The sequence below is a fragment of the Arvicola amphibius genome, chromosome 11 (assembly GCF_903992535.2).
Source record: "Arvicola amphibius chromosome 11, mArvAmp1.2, whole genome shotgun sequence".
Taxonomy (NCBI): Eukaryota; Metazoa; Chordata; class Mammalia; order Rodentia; family Cricetidae; genus Arvicola; species Arvicola amphibius.
In genome coordinates this window covers 83,976,026-83,987,502 of record NC_052057.2, presented here as the reverse complement: position 1 = coordinate 83,987,502, position 11,477 = coordinate 83,976,026, and the positions used below count along the sequence as shown (strand labels likewise).

The following is an 11,477-nucleotide window of genomic DNA, read 5'->3' as shown; positions in this document are numbered from 1 at the left end:
AGCAGGAAACCCAAAAATCATCTCACCTTTAGGCAAGTTTAGCAGTCATCCCTCTGTGGGTCCTGAATGCTCAGTTAAGCAGTCCTGGCAGCAGTAGTTTCTTGCCCAAATGGCTAAGGAGACTCTTCGATGCCTATTTTTCTCTTGAAGTAATTGCTTCTACCAGGAGCAGACGTGTCTCATTGCTATGAAAAGTCCTAAGTTATTAAAACATTTTAAATGTCATATCCTGAAGGTCTCTGAATGATTTGAAGAATACCTATCTAATTGAAATATGTCTCTATATATCTAGAAAATTTAAATAACATGTCTACAATCTTGACTATTATAAATGAAGTATCATAATATGTTAATCATACATATACCAAAATTGAGCTTAAATTTGTACCAATAATCCAAGATCCATACCAATGAAAATTATTCATATCTATATCACATCTCCCTTTGAGAAAAGCATGAAGGGGAGAATGGGGGGAGCTCGGAGGAATGGGATGCTTGAGATACAGGAAGGGTGGATATGGGAGCAGGGAAGCATATATCTTAATGTAGGGAGCCATCTGAGGGTTGTCAAGAGACTTGACACTAGAGGGGTTCCCCGGTTTCCAGGGAGACGCCCCCAGCTAGTTCCTTGGGCAGCTGAGGAGAGGGAGCCTGAAAAGGCCAGTTCCTATAGCCATACTGATGAATTTCTTGCATATCACCATAGAACCTCCACCTGGCGATAGATGAAGAAAATGACTGAGCCCCACATTGGAGCACCGGACTGAGCTCCCAAGGTCCTTATGAGGAGCAGAGGGAGAGAGAACATGAGAAAGAAAGTCAGGACTGTGAGGGGTGTGTTCACACATGGAGACGCTGGGACAGAACTAACGGGAGATCACCAACTCCAGTTGGATTGGGACGGATGGAACATGAGACCAAACCAGACTCTCTGAATGTAGCCGACGGTGGGGGCTGACTGAGAAGCCAAGGACAAAGGCGCTGAGCTTTGACTCTTCTGCATGGACAGGCTCTGTGGGAGCCTTCTGAGCTTGGTTGATCACCTTCCTGGACCTGGGGGGAGTTGGGAGGACCTTGGTCTTAACATAGAGTAGGGAACCCTGATAGCTCCTTGGCCTGAAGAGGGAGGGAGGGGGGTATGGGTAGAGAGGAGGGGAGGGAAGGGGGAGGAAAAGGGGAGGAGATGGAAATTTTTAAATATAAAAAATAACCCCCCCAAAAAAATTTTTGGGAATATGGGCATTGTTTTGTCCATACTGCTTCCTGCTGTATGGGTGTGCTGTTAATCAGGCGTTTTATGATGTATCCTGTGTGCTAGGTTTATCTCAGTCATCAGTTGGGCAAAATAATTTTTGAGGGGTGTTCTACAAGACCTTTCAGGGGGTCTTGTTCCATCAAACAACACCAGTCTGGAAGCAATCCACAGGTTCTTATTTTCTGTAAAAACAAGAGATGAACCACTTTTCCAAAGCAATGTATCTTTAGACCCAAATTTAAAAGTCATGATACCTTTGTAATATACATGCTGGTTTAGCTTAGCAGCCCATACAATGTCTCTCTGTACTTAGCTCCTTCCCAGACAAAAAAATTCAAAGAAAACACAATAATATACATAATCCAGACTCTCTGTGTACAGTCCATCTTTATATGACTTCTTTTTTTTTCTTTACTCCTTTTAATCTATGACTGTCTGTAATCTGTCCTTTAAAGACATTTTTAAAACTATTCACTTCCTTTGTTACTCTCTATACATTTTCTTCTCTCTCCCAAGCCTACGTAAATTTACCCAACATTGTGACTCTTCTAGATTTGTCTTTATTGCGCATCTATAATTATTTACCATCTTAGAGCTTCTTAAACTTAATCTGCTCAATTATTATGATATATATGGTACTACTTGCTTGCAGGCTCAGTCTAAAATTTAAGCTGCTTGATTACTATGATATATATGGTACTTCCTGGTAGCTCTGCTGGACACACACCACCCCACATTCCAGGGATAAATCTGGTCCATGTTGCCATTAAGCAAGCAATTAGATGGACCTCCTGCCTGAAAGAGTCAGAGTTCATGTCGGCAGCGGCCCAGAAACAAGCATTTTAAAATGGCATGGCTTTTTCCTGCTATGGCTAAATCAGGAAAACCTTTCTTAAAGGAGCTGCAGCAAACCACCAGTAAACAACAAGAAGCTGTGTTAAATTCTGTATTTTTGTATCTAGAATTAAGTTCTCTCAGGTTCTTATGTGGATTTGGTTACCCACATTTGCGAGCTGATTTGTTGCAGGGAGGGCTGCTGGGCTACTTGTTCATTTCCTGGCTGCCCAGATCCCCAAAATAATCACACAGGAACTGTATTAATTAAATCAATGCTTGGCCCATTAGCTCTATCTTTTTATTGGCTCTTACATCTTAATTTAACTCAATTCTATTAATCTATATATCACCACAAGGTCATGGCCTACCACAAAAGTTTTAGCACATCTATATGGCCACAGATCCACGGCATCTCTCTGACTCTGCCTCCTTTCTCCCATCATGTGATTTAGTTTTCCCTGTCTAGCTCTGATTGCCTACAGCTCTGCTATAGGCCCAAAGCAGTTCCTTTATTAACCAATGAAACAACACATAGACAGAAGGATCTCATACACCAGACTGTAGCTCTGGCTAGAAACTTTATGTCCAGTTTGCCCTGAATCCCTAAGACATATCCCTAGTCATTACTTTCTATGTGTTTCTTCATACTTTCCATTCTCTAGACTTGCTTTCAACCATCTGTGTGTGCCCATGTGCTTGTGTGTGTGTGTATTTTTGTAGAAGAGTAAAAAGTGAATAAAAACCTATCTGATCAAGAATACATTATTTGTGTGTAATTAATTATTTAATGTCTGTTTTTATACTACATCTTATAATGTAGAAACCATAGAGACTTCAACTGTGTCTCTGCTATAGTTTTAAAAAAGGAACTTCTACAAGTTGTAAAATCGGAGAACCACTAGTGATGGGCATGTCTGGTTTTTGGTCTTCTCATGTCTTCTATAAAGCTGGCCCTCTCTGCTGTCTAACTTTTCTGTTTTTGAATGTAAATGGACAGCCTCAATTGCATTGCTTCCATGGGAATCCCACAGCAAAATCCTGCTCATTCAGACTCTAGAAATTTTTTTTTAAAAATAAAAGTGTCATGATTATTCTTTAAAAAATTGAACTATTGCAACAAAATAAATCATAAATTCTCTGAAAATTTATTCACTTGCTTTTCAATTGTAAATTTATCTTAAACTAGGGAAAAAACAAAATATGTATAACCCATTAGGTCAATAAAAATAATTTATTGCCATTTCTAATGTGAGACTGCTATAACTTATGAATCAATATGATTTATATTCTAAAAATTGTTTTGAGTCCAGTTGTAAAAATTTCAATTGTCTTTAATATTTTAGGTTCAAATGAACTACAGAATTCTCCTGCTAAGTTGAGTCACTTATTTTCATACAGGGACTGATGTATCAAACATTTGTATATTTATAAGGAGCAAAGCTGGGGCCAACTTTACCTGCTCTGTAATATATTACCCAAATCTTCAAAAAGGCATCATTGAACAATAACTTAGGAATGCTATACTGTAGTGTGGAGCTTGTCAGGTAGGCCTGCTTTTTGTCCCTCCCAGCTCCCGGCTGCTGGCTAGCTTATGCCCCAAAATAATTACACGGAAACTGTATTCTTTTAAACACTGCCTGACCCATTATTTTCAGCCTCTTACTCACATCTTGACTAACCCATATCGAATAATCTGTCTAACACCACAAAGTGTTATCTTACCAGGAAAGATTTCGCACGTCTGTCCTGGTGGCTGGCTTCATGGCATCTGGCTCCCTTAGGAGAGGCGTGGCATCTAATTGAGCCATCTACCTCACTTCCTTCTTCCTGTTCTGTCTACTCCACCCACCTAAGGGCTGGCCAAGGCAGTTTGTTTATTAGCCAATGAGAATCCTCCATCACTATACAAACAATCTAATTTTGAAACTAAAGATCCCATGGACACTATCATTGCTTACCCAGGTCCTCTTTTTTGATGTTCAGGAGCCAGTAGTGGGAAATTCGGGTTTTTATTCATTTGTTTGGTTGGTTGGTTTGTGTTTTTTCTTTTTGATTCAGGACACCTTGTAAACCCCACATGGCTAAAATCAGATTAGTGCAGCACCTGTTAAAATGTAGATCAGGTTTTCTGTGCTTTGAGAAATGAGGTGCTTTAAGTAATGCTCTTCTTGTCAGTTTGCTGGACCTAGAATGAAGGAGAAATACAACACCAAAGGTACCAAAACAAAACAAAACAAAACAAAGAAGCTGTGGTGAAGAGGACAGAAGTAGCCTCCTTTTAATTTTACTTCAAAGTTAAGAAGAGACAAATGGACCTATAGATTTTTCTTGGTTAGACATCATTTGTTTAGATGTATAGGCATTTATTTTACTACAGCTTTACTGCACTAGATATTTAGATGGACAGAGTGCATTCCAGGGGTTGTCAGAGACGATGGGTATCTGCTGTGAGACAGAAAGCAACACTACTCAAAGGCAACTGTGATGCCTACCATACGATGTAAAGTTCCTATCAAGCATCCATAAAAATCTATAATCTTTAAAATTAGTTTGCATTCTTCCTTGTTTTCTTAATCACATAATGGAGTTCTTTTAGAAGAAAAACTCGGGCTGTGGTAATCATTTCATATGATTCATATGAGAAAGAGATAAAGGAGACCTTGAGTCTGTAGCACTGCCCTAATCTTTAGGAAGAATTCTGGCAGAGGGAAAGTAATCTATATAATCAAGTGGTTCTTTGTCAAGGTATCATTTGGTTGATTATTCTCTCTGTCCTTGCACCCCAATAGCATCCAAAGAAGCCTTTATTGCTTGAGGACACAATATGGCTCTCAGCGATAATCATTTCTCATCCAGGGTATTGCATCACTCCATGTGTGACCATGCTTACCTTGGGTATGATCTGACCTGCAAAATTTTGCTGCTTCTGCGGAACGCTAGATTAGAAAGTAGGAACACAGAAAGGCAATGACTAATCTCTGAGTGTTCAGCAAAAAGAGCAAGGCATCAAATGAAAAAAAAATATAAGGCTTTGTTCTGCTTTTGGAATTTGCTTGATTGAGTGACTAATAAAAGATTTTTTTTTCTTTTCCTTTTCCTATTTTTTAAAACTGACTTTTCTCATTTTACATGTCAGATCTATTTCCCACTCCCTCCTGTCCTCCTACTCTGTCAACTTTGCCCCCCACCGTGTACCTCCCCTCATCTGCTCCTAAGAGAGAGTAAGGCTTCCCATGTAGAGTCAACAAAGTATAGTATATTGCTTTGAGGAAGGCCCTCTCCACTATATCTAGGCTGAGCAAGGTATCCCTTCAAAGAGAATGGGCTCCAAAAAGCTGATATAGGCAATAGGAATAAGTTTTGGTCTCACTGTTAGTTGGTCTACAGTCTATGCCAGCCATACAACTGTCACCCACATTCAGAAAGCCTAATTTGGTTCTATGCTGATTCCCTTACTGTATGGCCAGAGTTGTAAATCTTCCATTAGCTCAGGTAAGTTTTTTCAGTTGTCCCCATCATGGTCTTGACTTTTTTGCTCATATTCTCACTCTTACCTTTTTTTGACTGAACTTTGGGAGCTCAGGCCAATGCTCCACTGTGGTTCTCTGCATCTGCATTCATCAGCTACTAGATGTATGTTCTATGATGACATTTGAGATCGTGAACAATCTGACTATAGGTTAAGAGCAGTTCAACACTGTCTCCACTATTGCTTAGGGTCTTAGCTGGGGTAATGCTGTAGATTCCTGGGAATTTCTCTAGTTTTAGGTTTCTTTCTAGACCTATAATGGCTCCCTAAATCAAGATAACTCTTTGTTGTCTCTCTCTACTCTTCCATAATCTCAACAATCCTGTTCCCTCTAGTTCTCCTCTCCCCTACACTTCTTTTTTATTGGAGGAAGCTGCTTGTTCATTTCCTAGTCGGCTGGGACCGAAATAATCACAAAATTGAATTAATTAAATCACTGCTTGTCCCATTAGCACTAGCTTCTATTTGGCTAACTCTTACATTGTAATTTAACACATCTTGATTAATCTGTGTATTGCCACATGTCAGTGGTTTACCGGGTAAAGTTCTGGTGTCTGGGTCTGGGAGGGCTGCCTGGCTTCTCTTTTACTCTGTCATTCTTTCTAGTTTACCTTTCCTCATCTACCTAAGTTCTTCAACATCATGACCTCAAGACTTTTTTTATTCATTAATGGTAATCACAGCATACAGAGGGGAAGCTAACATCACCTCCCCTTTTTTGTTTAAATGAAAAAGAAGGTTTTAATATTAACATAGTAAAATTACATATAACAAAACAGTTATCAAGCAAGAATCATACATATAACATTTATATATACTTTATTTTTTATTATAAGAAAGAAAAACTATACCTATCAATTCTTCAACTCCATCAAACACTCCAGAAGGATATAATATTACCTAAATGAACAGGAAATACATTGTAAGTAAAATTTAAAGCTCTAGAATTGACAGAGACATCTTGCTGCCTGGAGAGTCATCCATCTTTGACCCACAAGCCTATAGTATTCAGCAGACTTTTCCATTAAGCAGGAAGATTCAAAGACAATTTTGCCTGTATTGGCAGTTTGTCAGTCACTTTCTTTTGTGCCCTGCAGAAAGTCTTGCAGACTCTTTTATGAAGCAGGAACCCCAAAGGATTGTCTCACATTTAGGCAAGCTTAGCAGTCATTTCTCTGTAGTTCCTACATATACACTTCATCAAGCAATCCAGGCAAGAATAGTTTCTTGCCCAAATGCCCAAACCAACTCCATAAGGAGCTTTTCAATGCCCATCATCCTCTTTATGTAGATTGGTGCTGCCAGGAGCAGATGTGTCTCATTGTCATGAAAAGTCCTAAATTCTTTTATTATTATTATTTTTTTTTTGGTGGTGCACGCCTTTAATCCCAGCACTCAAGAAGCAGGAGGATCTCCGTGAGTTCGAGGCCAGCCTGATCTAGTTCAGGATAGACTACAAAGCTACAGAGAAACCTTGTCTCGAAAAACCGGGGGTGGGAGAACAGGAAAAAAATTATAAAAATTGTTGATCCCAGCACTAGGGAGGCTGAAGCAGATTAATGGATCTGAGTTTGAGGCCAGCTTATATTTAGAAACCCTGTCTCAAAAAAAAAAAAAAAAAAAAAAAAAAAAAAAAAAAAAAAAAAAAAAAAAAAACAACCCACAACTTGAAGATCTTCACTTTTTTTTTATTCTTATGTATAAAGACTGGCATTGATCTTTTCCACTGGATAGTCTTGAAGAATCCACTCAAGGTTGCTTACATCCAACTTAATGAAGCCGATGTCCTTCGCATACTGCTGGAAACACTGGCAGCTCATATTCAGCCCGTATTTCCGGATCAGACCATGGCGGTTTGAGCAGACAGGATCCCTGGCCGAACTTCCGCGGGTGACTCCAGTAGAGCTGCTGGTGACCCATGTTGCCTCACTGACGGCCTATGAGCCAAAAGGCTCCTAAATTCTTAAACATTTTAAATGCCATACTCTATAGTCTTTGAAAGATCTGAAATACACCTCTGTAATCTCAAAAATATAACTAAAATAACTACAAGCTTGACTATTATAGATGATTATCTTTTAATCTATATTTCTTATTTATACATTACAAATTTAAATTAGCTTGACAAACATAATACCTTAATCAATATCAGAAATAAATATACACTATATAATAAAATTGACCTTAAATTTTTATCAATAAACCAAGATCCACAACAATGCAAATCTCTATAGCATATCCCCCTTTAAATGCAAAAAAAAATTATAAACACTATTTAGGAATTTGGGTGTAGTTCTTTAGATACTTCCTGATGATCAGGGCACTGTTAATCAGGTCTTTCATGGTGTATCCTGTGTGCTAGGTTTGACTCAGCAGTTGGATGAACTAATTTTTGGGGGGTGTTCAAGGCAACCTTTCAGGGAGTCTTTTTCCATCAAACCACACCAGTCTGGAAGGATTCCACAGATTCTTATCCTCTGTGTAAACAAAAGAAGAACCTCTTTTCCAAAGCAACATATCCTTAGACTCAAATTTTGGAATCAAGATACCTTTAAAATATTTAAGTCGGTTTAGCTTAACAGCCCATACAATGAAATGTCTCTCTGTATTTAGCTCCCTCACAGTCAAAAAATTTAAAAGCAACACAATAATATACATAATTCAGACTCTTTGTTTACTTTCCATCCTTAAGTGGTTTATTTTACTTTTTTTACAAGTTTAATATTTTTATTGTCTTTATTTCTTTAATCTATTACTGTCTGAATCAGGAAAACCTCTCTCTAAAAGGAGGTGTGGCACACCACCAGCAAATAGCAAGAAGCTGTGTTAAACTCTGTATTTTTGTGTCTAGAAACCCTTCTCTAGCTCTTAGGTTTTCCATGGATTTTAGTTTGCCACATGGGTGTTAATTTGTTGGAGGATTCTGCTTGTTTGTTTTCTGGCCACCTGGAACTGAAATAATTACACAGAAACTGTATTAATAAATTCACTGCTTGGCCTGTTAGCTCCAGCTTCTTATTGGCTAACTCTTACATCTAATTTAACCCATGTCAATTAATCTGTGTATTAGTATATGGCAGTGGCTTACCAGGTAAAGTTCTGGCATCTGTGTCTGGCAGAGCTCCATGGCTTCTCTCTTACTCTGCCCTTCTTTCTCCCAGCATTCAGTTTAATTTTTCTTGCCTATCTAAGTTCCTCCCTATCATTGGCTCATAACAGGTTTTTTTATTCATTTATGGCAATAACAGCATAGAGAGGGGGAATGCTACATCATCTCCTGTCCTCTTCCCCTTCTACCTTCCCTTCTCTCAACCTCTGACTCCCAATTTTCTCAGGAGATCTTGTCTATTTCCCCTCCCCAGGGAAAGCTATGCATGTTGTTCTTAGAGTTCTCCTTGTTACATAGCTACTCTGGAGTCTTGAACTGTAGGCTCCTTATTCTTTGCTTTACAGCTAGTATTCACCTATGAATAGGTACATACCATGCTCATCTTTCTGGGGCAGCATTATGTCACTCAGAATGGATTAAGGACCACAATATAAATCTCACAACTCTGAAGCTGATAGAAGAGAAAGTAGGAATTTGTCTTCAATGCAAGGGGGCATTTTCCCTACGCTAACAAATATTTTCTTAATGGTACACATCATCTATGTCTGAGATGTATACTATAGGAAGTTTTTGTTCTAAGTTCTATCATAGAATGTCTTTCTTTTGATAATTAACTTGAGGGTTCTCATTCCTGCTGTACTAGGAACCTATAAGTTTTTTTCCAGTATTATTCTTTATACATTTATATTCTATTTTATTTAAATTTCCCTTTTCCTCAGGGAATGCCAGAAAATACACTAAAGACAGAGTCTGTGTAATAGTATAGCAGACCGCAGAAGCACTAGCAATAGTCCTGTTATATTTGGATATTCATCATCAACACTTTCAAAACTTAGAAGCAATACCCAGCTGCTGCTCTAATTAAATCTTTGTCTCATATAGCCAGAAGTACAACTCACCATGCTGGAAGCAATTAGAGGAAGGCCTTACAGGAGAACTTTGCGATTCTCAGAATAAAATTTAGAGTCAAAGGTAAATTATGTCAAATAATTCTGAGATAAAAGCTGACTTGATGCACTCTATTAACTTGAATGTTCATGATTGGGAGCTAGATCTATGTACCAAATTTAATATTGAGTGTACTGAATAAATTTTTAAAAAATCACACAGCAGTTGCCACAAACTTTGTAAGATAACTCTTTAATCTTAGTGTTTCTCTTTACTTCTGTTTACAGCTTTTTAGAAACTACTAGCACTCTTCTTAACATTTGGGTGATTAGAATCTTTCTTTTCTTTGAGAACATTAACACATGGGAAGACTATTGTTCTGATATACTGTAAATCAAGGTCTATTTTTTTCCATGACAAAACAGGAATTGTAGACTACTAAATGGAAGAATGTAGGACTAAATGTAATTCTTACTGTACTATATCAAGGGGCATTGAATCAGGATGGCTCAAGACTGTTGATGATAGATTTGGTCACTATGGTAGGTGCTTGTTTGAATTTTAATTAAATTTGCTCTGTTTTTCTTTTCCACACACAATTTGAATAATTCATTGTGCCTGCGTGGTAGTGGCAAATACCTTTAATCTCAGTACCTTTTAGGCAGAGAGAAGAGGATCTCTGTGACTCTGAAGACAGCCTGATCTACATTGTGAGCTCCAGAACAGTCAGAGCAAAGGCAAGATGGTGATGACTCACACCTTTAATCCCAACACTTGGGAGGCAAAGGCAGGCAGATCTCTGTGAGTTTGAAGCCAGCTTGGTCTACAAGAGCTAGCTAGCTCCAGGACAGGCTCCAAAACTATTGAGAAACCCTGTCTCAAAAAAAAACAACAAAAACAAAACAAAAAATAAACAAAAAAAAGAGCTGTTATACAAGAAATCCTGTCTCAAAGAACAAAATAAGACAAAGCACAACAGCACAAAGAAAAAAAAGAAATTTACTATGTACTGTTCATGATACCGTATTTGAAGGAGAATATTAAGATAAATTATTTGGCATTCGGCTATACGAAGTATTTTATACTATATACCTTAAGACTTGTTTAGAGGACTGAAATATAAAATCTGTATATATTTATGGGTACAATGTGACAATGTCCTACACTCAAACACATAATAAAATGAATTAACACTATCATTATTTTTCATAATGATTTTATGCTTTGGTGTGAAAAGAACCTTTAAGACTAACTTTGAAATATAAAATAGTTTGTAGATTTGAGCACCATACAACACTGAAAACTCATAGTGGCTTTTCAGAGGCATTTTATTTTATTTTTTTTTTTTTTGTTTCTGGATTTTTTTTTACTGTTTTTATTGAACTATATATTTTTCTTCACTCTCCTCCCATCTTCCCCCCTCCCCTACTACCCTCTCCCATGGTCCCTACATTCCCAATTTATTCAAGAGTTCCTGTCTTTTTCTACTTCCTATGTAGATTAGATCCATATATGTCTCTCTTAGGGTCCTCTTTTTTGTCTAGGTTCCTTCTGATTGTGAACGGTAGGCTGGTTTTTCTTTGCTTTATGTGTAAAAACCACTTATAGGTGAGTACATATTATATGTTTTTTTTATCTTGACCATTTTTTACAAGTATAAGATGAAATTTCAGAGTTGTTTTGATTTGCTTTGATTAGATTTGTTTTATCTGTTGGCTAAGTATGTTGACCATTTCCATAAATGTCTTTTAGACAATTTAGATTCATCTTTTGAGAGTTCTCTGTTTAGGTCTGTATCTATTCTTTATTGGATTATTGTTCTTTTGTTGACCAATTTCTTGAGTTCTTTCTATTTTTTG

General features: G+C 37.6%; 1 pseudogene; it reads right to left on the bottom strand.

The window, feature by feature from the left end:
• Nucleotides 1–7,315: 7,315 nt before the first annotated feature.
• LOC119826073 lies at nt 7,316–7,541 on the bottom strand (annotated as a pseudogene).
• Between the last annotated feature and the right edge of the window lie 3,936 nt (nt 7,542–11,477).